Raw genomic sequence first — 12,334 nt, 5'->3', positions numbered from 1 at the left:
TGAAAGCCAAGCAATATAGAGGACTAAAACAAAGATCTATAATCTTCAAGTGTTTTGTAAGCTATTATCAGATCAAACCTTACTATTACTTTCTAATCATTGTATCATCTTAGGGTAAATCCTTTGGATTAAGGTTGATCTAACAATCATTTGTAAATCCTTTACCTAGGTGACATTCTAAGCGAATGATCTAAAGTCCTTTAACAAGGCTCACTCCTAACAAGGTGATTGAAATTTTTTAACTAGGTCACATTTAATAGTATGCATTGTAACCTTTAATAGGGTTGGCCTTTCACAAGGCATCACTTTAGAATAGTGAGAATGAGTAGCATGTTATTGGTGGTTTTTCCCAAATTGAGTTTCTAATTTAAATCATTATGTCAAGTGCGTTATTGAATTTGTTATGTTTCATGTTTACATTTATGGAAAGTTGATTTGATAGTAACCTACAAGTTTAAGTGATTGCATAATGTAATGGATGCATGCATGATAAAATATTTTATGGATATGGGTTCACTTTGCTATGAAAAATTTTAATTGTACATCTAGACCTTGGATAATTGATTCACCTCCCTCTTAGTTATTCTATGGAATTCCAACAGTGTTGAGAGATAAAGAAATAGAAAATGAGATCAAATTAGAGTATGTAAGTACCAAAGATTAGATTGCAGATATCTTTACGAAGCCTTTTCCTAAAGATAATTTTGAGTACTTAAAAGGTATGCTTGGGGTTATGCCCTTGCATACTTTTGAGTAGGAGATGTAGTGAGTGCATCAATCAAGTAATAAAAAACACTACTATTTGACTAGACTAAATGTTGATGCTTCCTGAATGGGGGAGTATCTAATATATAATGAGTCATTGAGGACTCTTGGTATGTATTATATGGTATTGAATAGTGTCTTTGGACACTCGAGATGGTTTATGATTTGAGTAGCTAAATAGAAATTGGTAATAATTGATATTGTGATTGAAACCTTTGAAATTGATGTCAATGGGGAAGAGATAGGCATGAAAAACATCTCCTAAGGCATATAGGAAAAGGCGAATGAGAAGTATTCTTAAGAAATGGGGGAGAGATATCTTTTTAAAGAGATTTAGAAATATTCATGTAAAGATGTAGGAATATGCACTTTTTTGTATTGAGAATTGTTTAATGTGAAGTAAAAAATTGATGTCTAAAGAAGAAAAAGATGAATAGAGTAGTGTTCCAAAGGATTTCAGATTTGATTGATGAAGAGGATTTGAGAAGATGAGAACAACATCCAACAACAAAAGTTTACTTTGTATTCTTGGAACTTAGATAGTTTTTCATCTATGTTGCCATAAATGCCAAAGGGGGAAATTGTTAGCATGAATGCTGATGATAATACACTAGGGGAGTATCTTAAGAGTTGGAGAATGTCAATATGTTGCATTCATGACTATGTTTTTCATTTATGTCAACATAGAAATGTTTTTGTAGAAGACTTGAAGAATAGTAGTCAGAGATCTTATGTTGTGTAGTTACTAAGTAAGGGCTAAGTGATGTGTAATTAAGGACATGTTCTTGAGAGTATCCTAATGAATTGGTTAAGAGGAAAAAGTCAAAATCAAAGATGTATGATAGTTGTGTTTGATTTATTGAGAGCAACACAGAAACAAAGCATCTATTTGGTAGTTTCTGATGTTTGCATTATATCTTTTATCCAAGATATAATGAGGTGATGCATAGTCATCCAATGATATAGGATAGTTAGGTAATGATGTTAACAAGTGCACAATACTTGAAGTCACATGAGTAAAGTTTTGTATAGACTGTGAGCTGACAGTGCTATTGTAATTGTAATTAATTATATATCTTATTTTAATTAATTGAGTAAAATCTTAAGGATTAATCAAGGAATTATTATGAAGATATCGTATAAATCAAAGATATTTTCCTTGTTTGTAAGTGTGTGAAAAATATATTGAAGTGTGACTTATGAAAAGGATCATAATGTTGATTGAATGTGTGTAAGCAATCCAAAGGATTACTGGATGCGTAGTTCGTAATCTGGTTCCAAGATCAAAATGAGAAGAATTCTAGTTCATGGGAAAGAGTTAGTGAAAGAAGTCTAATTTAGTTCTATTATTCTATAAGGAATAATATAGAGATCATTTGGATAGTTTTTTTATTGGTCTTTCCCTTGAAGCTATTTGGGTAGTGGGTCCAATTGAGTTCCACAACTCCTAACAGGGTTGGCACAACTCCTAATAGGGTTGGCACAACTCCTAACATGGTTGGAATCTCATAATAGGGATTCAAAGTCTCCTAATAAGGACTCATATGTACTGAATGTTGTAACAAACTTCTAATAAGGTCTATCCTCTAACAAGTAATATTTATATCAGTACATCATCTTGTGGGTAGCGTCCCTACTAGGGTTTTCCCTCTGATCAAGGGTTTCCCTAGTTAACATAGCTTGTGTTATTGTGTATGAATATCTTGTTGTGGTTTTAGTTTATATTACTCATATGGTTAAGATTGTTTAAAATTTTTATTCGTGATATTATTTATATAACTAATTCAGCACCCCCCATCTTAGTTATATTAGTGGACTATATATTCTAACATGGCCCATGCCAATATTCTTATCAACCACCCCTTTGGAATAAGTGTTGAACTTGAACTTGAACATTAGGTTCAGGAGTTCAAGAGTTTAATGTCTTTACCATTCCTATGAAATAAGTTCATTCATTTGCAGTCTTGCACTTTTCCAAGATTTGAACTTGTTTAAACTTAAACTTTGAACATGTTAGTTTAGAGTTCAAAGTCCATGGGTTCATAGTGTAAGGTTAACTAAAGCATTGATAGGTTGTTTTTCCTTTCAAACCTCACTATTAATTAGTAATGGTGAACATTGAACATTCATGTTCAAGTTCATTAGCTCAATTGATAATCTCTATGTTTTGTCAACCCATAAGCAATAGTTCCAATATGTGATGATCAATGAACTTGAACATTGTAGTTCAAGATTCATAGTTCATGGGTCTTGTTGGTATTTTGACACTACTAAGCAATAGAATACTTGATAAAAAGATGGTAAAGATCAAAATAACCTAAGGATTAGCTATTTCCCATGACCAACTAGATGATTTTCAGATCTAGACCCAACTTCAACAAAGTTATAAAAGATTTTCTTCTCTTTTGGCTTTGCGAAACCAAGGTAGGTGCACCTTAGGGATGAAATATTTAGGACTTGATATTACTTTCACATTTCTCTCAATCAATGATATTTTATTACATTTATCATCCCCTATAGTAGATTGGTCACATTTCTTCTTAGATCTACAAGTAATTCTGGGTAACAATAGCTAACTAAAACACATAGATTAAGTGTAAACAAGTATAGACCAGCTATGATATTCTTCATCCACTTAAGGTAAAATTGATTTTGATTTCATATTTATGCCCAATGCAACCCCATGATTTTCTTCAAATTGTAATTGAATATATGATCAGTGCCCTATTCATTGGGATTCAGAGTCTACCTAGAAAAATGTTTTGAACTAATTAATTGCATTACAACTAATTTTATCAGTAATTATCCCCAAATCCCCTCTTATGAATATTCCTACTGTGTAACTAGAAACCCTATCAATTTATTGGAGCATTTACTTAATTACTTGAAATAAAAGAAACAACAAATTGATATACAACCTATCTTAGTTGCATTAAATTGTATAAAACTTGTTTATATAGTCCCAAGATAATCATTCCACAATAATGGAGACGTAATTCAAAGACAAAAATATAGCATAACTTTCTCTTTTGCATTAATTTTTATTTGAAAATTGCAAAAATGTTGGTAAGACTGCAAAAAACTTCAAAACAAACAATAGATCTCTCAACATTTTCTTGTATTATCATAATTATAGGAGAATACATCATGAAACTTACAATGGACTCAATGGACCAATAAAAATAACATAATTCTTCAAATTAATAGAAAATTAGACCTCTACTCCACTCTTGGGAATCCTTTTATAAAAAGGATTGCAACAAGCTTTAGATGGGAGGATAATTGTTAAAATATTAATAAAAAATGGTTACAAAGATATTCCTATTTTTTTTTATATGAAAAACATTCTTTGTATTTTGTTCTAGAATTAAGATATAGTTGCAAAACTGGTAGGTGGCATTTTTCAGCAAAAATCTTTTCAACAAATCAAATTTGTCTTTTAGTTTTTTCACCATCCATGCCTTTTCTTTACCTTTTCCTTCTTTGAATTTCATCACAAATGTATTTAGTCACTATCATTGGCTGGCAGTGCCTTGATATCTACAATCAACTCCCAAATAGTGATGTCTATATCAATGTCAGGCCATGTGACATCTCTAATTGTGTCCAACTCCTCTAGGCATTTGACCCATTTAGCATCAATTATAGCTTAAACCTTAGAAGCTACTTTAGAAATCTATGCTTCTAAGTTATAAAGTATGTCTTTCATATCATAGACATCATTGACACTTGCTTCATTGTTACAAAAAGACAAAAACTTGGGATGATCAAGGATATTATCAAATGATGATGACCATTCAGTCCAGTCCTTTATTTTTCCTTCACTATCCAAGATTGTAGGCACAGAATTTGGTGTCCCAACAATTATTACTTTTTGTTTTACTTTGTACTAGTAGCATTTTCCCCCCAAAGAAACCATTTATATCTCTTACCTTAGGAATTTCTTTTCTCATACTCACAATGGTTGCCTTTGGTAGGTCCTTCTCCTATGGAAGTATAGTGATTATGCTATCAAAAAAATGAATATAAGGGCCCCATGTATTGAATAATGGAGATAACAAAGTAATTTCCTCTACATATTTGTATTCCACTCCTTCTAAAGCTATATAAGTACCATGCACATTTTGTGAGACTTTCTTCAATGCATCGATCTTATGGACTAATAAAATCTTCAAAGCTCTAATCTTCACATCCTTACTAGCTTCTAATTTTTCTTCATCAATGTCCATAGCCTGGATTGATGTTTCCCCTATCTTGAATATCTAGCCCTTTGTTTGTACTTCTTTGTCATGAACCTCTATAATAGTTTTAACATTTTTCTTCTATGAAGCCACCTCTATTTCCAATTTGATGACATTTTGTTGTAATAAATAAGTCTTCTTCATTTCCTCTTCATAACTCCTTCTTGTCCCAATAATTTTTTCATAGGTTTTTTCAAGTTGATCTTGAAGATGTCCATCTTATGCTTACCCATTAATGCTACTAAAGTATGCATTCCTAAAATTTAGTCACTCAATCTATAGATTGTACATGCCAAAATATAATATTTCCCCTGGGGGACTCCTTTATTTCCATGAGAGTGGGATTGTCATCCTCTAGAGCTAAAATCCATATAGTCATTGTCTGGGCATCCACATTAAACCCTAATCCCATTATCTCCCCATATTGGTTTTCATCTTCAAAAGAAACTGATCTCTCTTATCTTCTTATTTGATCAAGTAAAAACAAAGAGCTCAGATCCCATCCTAGGAAGATAATCATACCACTTCTCTTGACTAGATCTCTAATCTCTTTAGCAGTGAGGGTTTCACTAGTAGGGTCATACTCCTACAAGTTTTGTATCAACCTAGCAACCTTTTCATTTGAATCTCTAGGCTTCATTTACAATTTCAATTCATTTCTCTTCAATTTAAAAAGGAAGCTTTTGAATTCATTTGACTTAATAAAATTGTTATCATCCATAAACTCCTTAGCCTCAATATTTCTATAATCAATCATTTGTCTCTCTAATTGCATTTTCTTTTCTCTTTGCTCATTCTTATATGCTTGGCACATTAGGAATCTTCTTCTAAAATCATCAAAGTACTTAATTCCCCTTGGCAAAATTTGAAGAGCCTTTTGCTGAGCCTTGTCTAGTATTTCTACCATCTTTTACTTCTTATGCATTTGTTTTGCCCATGCAAAACTCTTAGGAACATCTTGAACATCTTGTTCAGGCTAGTCATCTTCAAATTGCTCCTCTTCATAAGATACCTCCACTGTATATTCATCATCAACATACTCTGGATCAATCTTCTTCCTAATTTCCTTAGGGACTTGAGCTACCAACTCATCAAAATTGTCAACACACTTATCCAATTTGACCCAATATTCTTCATTAGGATAAAACCCTTTAAAAGATGGGTTAAAATTTCTCATTTCTCGCTCATAGCTGACAATGTCTCTAATTTTTATCATTCTTTCCCTACAAACATCCTCACTCAACACATCAGTAATAATATCCTCTTCCAACATAGGCTTTGTAGGGGGAAGATTATACCCTCTCATACTTTTTAAAGCATGCCTTACTACATTATAGGGGTCATAGGTTCTAGCTGGCCAACCTGGTATCTTATAATTTTGCAGAAAGGAAATGGTTTGTTCAATAACATTCTTGCCAATCTCAAAATCCCCCACTTTAGTACATCTGCACAAAAATGTCCCCTTCTTGACACCCTTTCACAAATACTCCCTATTCAAAGAAATTAGCTACTAGAAAATTTCTACCCATCCTAACCTCTCAAGAACATACTTGGGAAAAATGTGGGGTGGTTGAGGACACCCAAAGATTCTTAAAATAGTATACCCTTCAAAAAAAAAAATACTACCCCAATCATGAGTCAGTTGTTCTCCAATATCAAAGCACCATTTAGGTCTAACAATCTTTCTAATATTTATAGGAACTCTTTCAATTATACAACCTATCATTTTCAAAACTGGATAAGCAAAGTCATTATAGAAAGAGATAACATTTGCATATGGATAATACCATTTCCATACCTGTGTCCATCTTTGCATTGGTAGCCTCTCTACCCATTCTTCTATTGACTCAAAAAGGATTTGATCAAATATATCAACATTATTTGAAAAAATAAGCTACATGAGTAGAGAGTAATGAGGGAACTTAAAATCCTTCAGTTCTCCTTGTTGGGCAGTAGAAATTTCTTTGTGAATACTCTCAACGATGTATTGTAAAAAATCATAACCAATGTAGTGATTTGGGTCTTGAATATTTAAAGCCATGACATAATATGCCCTTGAAGAATTCATGGTCCCATTTGTACCTAGGACTTTGTCAATACCAAACACAGTGTTCTAAAAATACCTTTGAATGAAATCCAAGGGCATGACTTTGTCAATATCTCTCCCCTTTGGAATTTATGCTACCTCATTCTTCACCTTAGGAATATGTCGGGTCATGTTTTTATGCATATAAAAACTCTCATGTTTCTTAAAATTCTCATTCAGATCTTTAATATCAATGGGCAATGACATAGGTCCACCCAAATCAAATGCTTCTATGAACATATCTTTATCCAATGCTAGAAAAATACTTCTATCAGTCTTGTTAAATGACTTATTTACAAAATTATAATATTTGATTAATGCTTTGACCAAATCCACATCCACAAATACTTCTGGCATTATTAATGTTCCCAAATTTCTTATCCAAGGGTTACAAATTAGAACTTCTTTCACTTCATTCTTATAGAAAAACCAAAATAATTCATACCCATTTCTATTAAGGACAATTGCATCTCTGCAAATTGCATATGGATCTTTGAAAGTGAGGTCATTTGCATTCTAAGCATTTTTGGAACTAGGAAAGATGTGCATCCATTCTACTACAAATGTGCTAGGAACCCTCAAGGGAATGTCTAGTCCTTCAATTATTTCCTGTGCTATCAATTCTCTCTCTTTGGGTCATTTCCATAAATATTTTTGCTGATTTTGTATCCTATAATTGATGAAAACTACTTAAAAGTCACTTCTACATTTAAAATTGCTTAGAAATTCAAACAGTTTGAGAAAATGGTAATAACAACCTATTCCTTTCTAGGTTTTATCAACTTTTGTGATGAGAGTGTAGCTTTAATTGGCATTTAAGGGTGGCAGACTTGAAAACCTATCAATCTTCATAAAACAGATTAAATCTATGTTTTTTTTTCAAATTTTTGTACATCAAGCTCAGATTTTGCCATTGAAAAAGTTGTTTGATTCTTTAAAACTTATAAGTGTGATTGCTATGAACAAGACCATTTCACCATTTCATGCTAGAAACTTTCTCTATTACAATAAGACTTGCGATGTTATGAACCTTTAGCTTCTTATTCAATCACAACTTTGCAGCTATATTTAATCACACCTTTATGATCATTGCTACCTTATGACAAGCCCTTAACTTTTAACATTTTGCAACCTCACCATGGCTGAGCCCTCAAAATACTTTATGCTTGCAATCTTGTGATGCTTCAAATTTCATTTTATCTCTCCTTTGCAACTCTGATATAATTAGATTATGAAGTTGTCTAGGCTCATATAATCCTCATACTCTTCTTCCTCATAATTATCGGACCAAGTATCCATCTTAACTATTTGACGATGTGCTTAACTAGCTTAACTTAACATTACTCTTACCTCATAGCTTCATAGGTTAGAAAACTAATATTCAATTTAGCCTCATGTTGATGCGCTAATAGTTTATATTGACTATTTTCCTTCATTCACATACTCACAACTACAAATGACTTAAGTTGAAATAAGCATGCGGACTTGTGCTCTCCTTTGCTTTGTACATTCACAACTTAGAATAGTTGAAAAATTCATGAAACATAAGGGCATAAATATTTCAAAAATTGGGACAAGGAAGGTATGCATGGAAACTACATACACCTTTAAAAAAAATAAAAATTACATTTCAAGAAATTTGAAATGATCAAACAAAAGAACTTGCCTAGGGTTTTCTCAAGGGCTAACAAAATTTTACAAACCCTAGGTTATTGTTCAACAATTCTTCTTGATTTTTTCAAGAATTTTACACAAACTAGGTGAGCAAAAAATTAGGCCATCAGGTCTAAAAGTTTGCCTCAACAAAGACACATTCCTAGACAAGTGGCAATACATAATCTGATTGTCTTTCATGAAATTTGTGGAAAACATATGTATTTATTTATGATTAAAGGTAATGATGGAAATAGATGTTTTGATATGTGCAAAACTAATAGAAGAATTTAATGATGGAAAGTACCCTATCACTTTACTCATTCCCTTACCTATCTGCATGTATCTCTCCCTCTAGGTTAAATGTCTTAAAATTACTTCCCTTTTCATTTTCTTTTCACTACTTTGTTTAAGGAAAGAATTTTTTTTTGTCTAGAGATACAAAAAGATAGCATTAAGTACCTTTGAGAGAAGGGATTTTTGATGCAACCATCTTGGTGAGTCCTAAATTTCTTTTCCTCTTGATCTATTATTTCTTTTCCTTATAGTGAAGCTTCTTGTCCATCTATTTTCTTTCCTTTCATACTCTTTTTGTGGCCTATTGAAACCCCAATCATCTAGGACTTCTTTCTATTCCAAATTACCCAAAATTAAGAAACTTAGCCATAAGTAGTTTTGTAACTTAGATTGAAGATACATTTCTTGCTAATGAAGATATTAACAAACTAGTGGCCAAATTTTCCAATTCAAAACTTGGGTCTATTTCTAAAAAAGGTCTCTAAAAGTGGGTTCTTGCAAGCCTCTATACTCCTTGAAGTCTTCCATTGCCCAAAACTTGTCCTAGCTTTTTGAGATAAATATGATACCATTGAGAAATGTATCCAAACATATAATGGAGAAGTCTTGCTATATGTAAATAGGGTCGCTATAATGGGCACATTAAGGATTCCTCCATGTGAGGTGTATGAAGATTGGACTATTAGTGTGTATTATGTCCAATTTTCCACAAATGTTGATGATTTTAATAACACAATCGCTAAGAATTGGCTACTAAAACTAGAAAAAGGTGGTTCTTGTCTCCCATATCCTCTTACTAGAGAACACATGATATGATGGGGACATGACCCAAGCATAGAATGGACACAATAGTAAATGAAAAACTTTATTAACTATGAAAATATGCTAGTACACTTAATGCAGAGGAAACATGCCCTATGGGCTTACAATAGCATAAATTTGGAGATAATTTCTTCTCCCAGTACCTTCTCTCAAACTCCACTCCAAACTGCCTTTTACAATGCCAAAAATGTCCTTAAATAGACCCCAAAGGGTTAAAGATTAGGAATACATTCTAGAAAGTGCTAGTTGGCATCCACCACCAAAATGGAAGGCTCCAGAAGTCACTTTAGAAATTCGTACAAGATTAGAAGAATCCAGAAACAATAGCTGAACTTCCAAGAGGCATAACTTTTGAATCATAGCTTCGATCGATGAACCGTTTACATTTTTGGAGAGCTCTCAAAGTTCTCTATAGGCCTATGGACAAGCTTCAATCATCCCCCATTTTTGGCCTTGTATGAGATCATTTAATGCCTCAAACCTAACTTTGAAGCATTGTTAGGAGGTCTCCAAAAATTGGAAAATTGCAATAACTTTCAAACCATGTAGCCTTTTGACCTGATTCATTTTCTAGAATGTTCTAAATTACAATTTTAATCCTCCCTCCAATTTACACCTTCTAATTCACCATAATTATGGCTTAATTACATAGCCCTATTTTTCTAGCATTTACACATATCCCAAGGTGATTAAATACTCTAACCCAAAACATTGATAGTGGAACTGTGAGAGTTGGAACCTTTATTTGACCCAAATGGGTATCCAGAAATGAAAACACATGAAATAGAAACTATGTCTAGGTACATTTTTTTTTGGGTGACACAAGATTGCCCTTATACCTCTAGATGCTCCTGCTTCAGACATTCAGGGTAGATTGAAAAGTAGCCCTGTCACTTTATGGATGGTAGAGGAAATCCCAAATGGGAAACCTCAGCTACTGATATCCAAGTTGAGTCCTCTATCAGCTGTCCTTTCCACTTAATCAGATACTCTTCATACTACCTATTTTTGGTACTCTTGCTCACATGACTATCCAAAATCTCTTCTATCTCCTCCTTCTTAGAAGCAGGAATTGCAAATGGCTCTAACATCAGCTCCTCATCTACACCATCATCATGATACTCTATTAAGTCTGCAATGTTGAAGATAGGAGAAATGTGAATTCCATCTGGCAACTCCACCTCATATGCATTTCCTGAGTCATGTTTCTTTAGAATTTTGTAGGGGCCAAATTTATTCATCTTTAGCTTGTTGTAAATACCTACTAGAAATCTTTCCTTTCTTAAGTGTACCATGACTAGATCCCCTACTTGGAACTCCTTATTTCTTCTCCTTTGATCAGCCCTAGCTTTATACTGTTGATTCATCTTGATAATGTGTGCTTGGACCTCCTCATGTAGGCGCTTGATATGTTCAACAAACTCTTCTACTTCAGCACTTGTCCTCTCCCCTTGCTCCATCTTCCTCAATTCAGCTGCAGTCCTTGGGCTACTTCCATATACAATTTGGAATGGTGATTTACTAGTACTCCTATTTATAGAGTTATTGCAAGAAAATTCTACTTGTGGTAGAATCAAATCCCATCTCTTGGGCTTATCCCCAATTAAACATCTCAGCAAATTATCCAAACTTCTGTTTACCACTTTTGTCTGGCCGTTAGTCTACAGATGATGTGTGGAACTGAATTTTAAGTTCATTCTCAACTTCTTCCACAATGTTCCCTAGAAATACCCCACAAATTTAGTGTCTTTGTCATAAACTATACTCTTTGGGAGGCCATGTAGTCTTACCACCTCTCTGAAAAACAAGTTTGCAATATGGACAACATCATGAGTTTTATGGCATGGAATGAAATGTGCCATTTTGGAGAACCTATCAACCACCAAAAATACCGAGTCATTACCCCTTTATGTGCTCAGTAATCCAAGAACAAAATCCATACTTATGTCCTCCCATGGCTTTGATGGAATAGGCAATGGCTAATAAAGTCTAGTATTGTGACTAAATCCCTTGGTTGTTTGACAAACCTTACAACTCTATACAAATTTCTTCACATCCAGTGAAATCTGAGGCCAAAAATAATGTTCTCTAAGAATGGCAATGGTCTTATCTCAACCAAAATGTCCTACCATCCCTCCATTGTGTTTCTCCTTAATCAGATTTTCCCTCATGGAACTCCTTGGAATGCACAATTGACTACCCTTGAACAACATACCATCCTGAATCAGATAGTCTAACCACTTAGTTCTATCTATATCAACAGGTTCTTTACAAGCTTTCCATGCTTTAGGAAAATTAGGATCCTTAGGGTACAAATTCTTGAGTTCATCAAACACAACTACTTCAACCTGCATTACTATAAGCAAAAATTGCCTCCTACTTAATGCATCTGCAACCTTGTTAGATTTTTCACTTCTATGCTTCAACACAAATGTATAGCTCTGAAAAAACTCTACCCACTTCATATGCC

The sequence above is a fragment of the Cupressus sempervirens genome, chromosome 10 (genome assembly GCF_028749045.1).
Source record: "Cupressus sempervirens isolate cs-2001-9-10 chromosome 10, ASM2874904v1, whole genome shotgun sequence".
NCBI lineage: Eukaryota > Viridiplantae > Streptophyta > Pinopsida > Cupressales > Cupressaceae > Cupressus > Cupressus sempervirens.
This window is presented reverse-complemented; position numbering follows the sequence as displayed.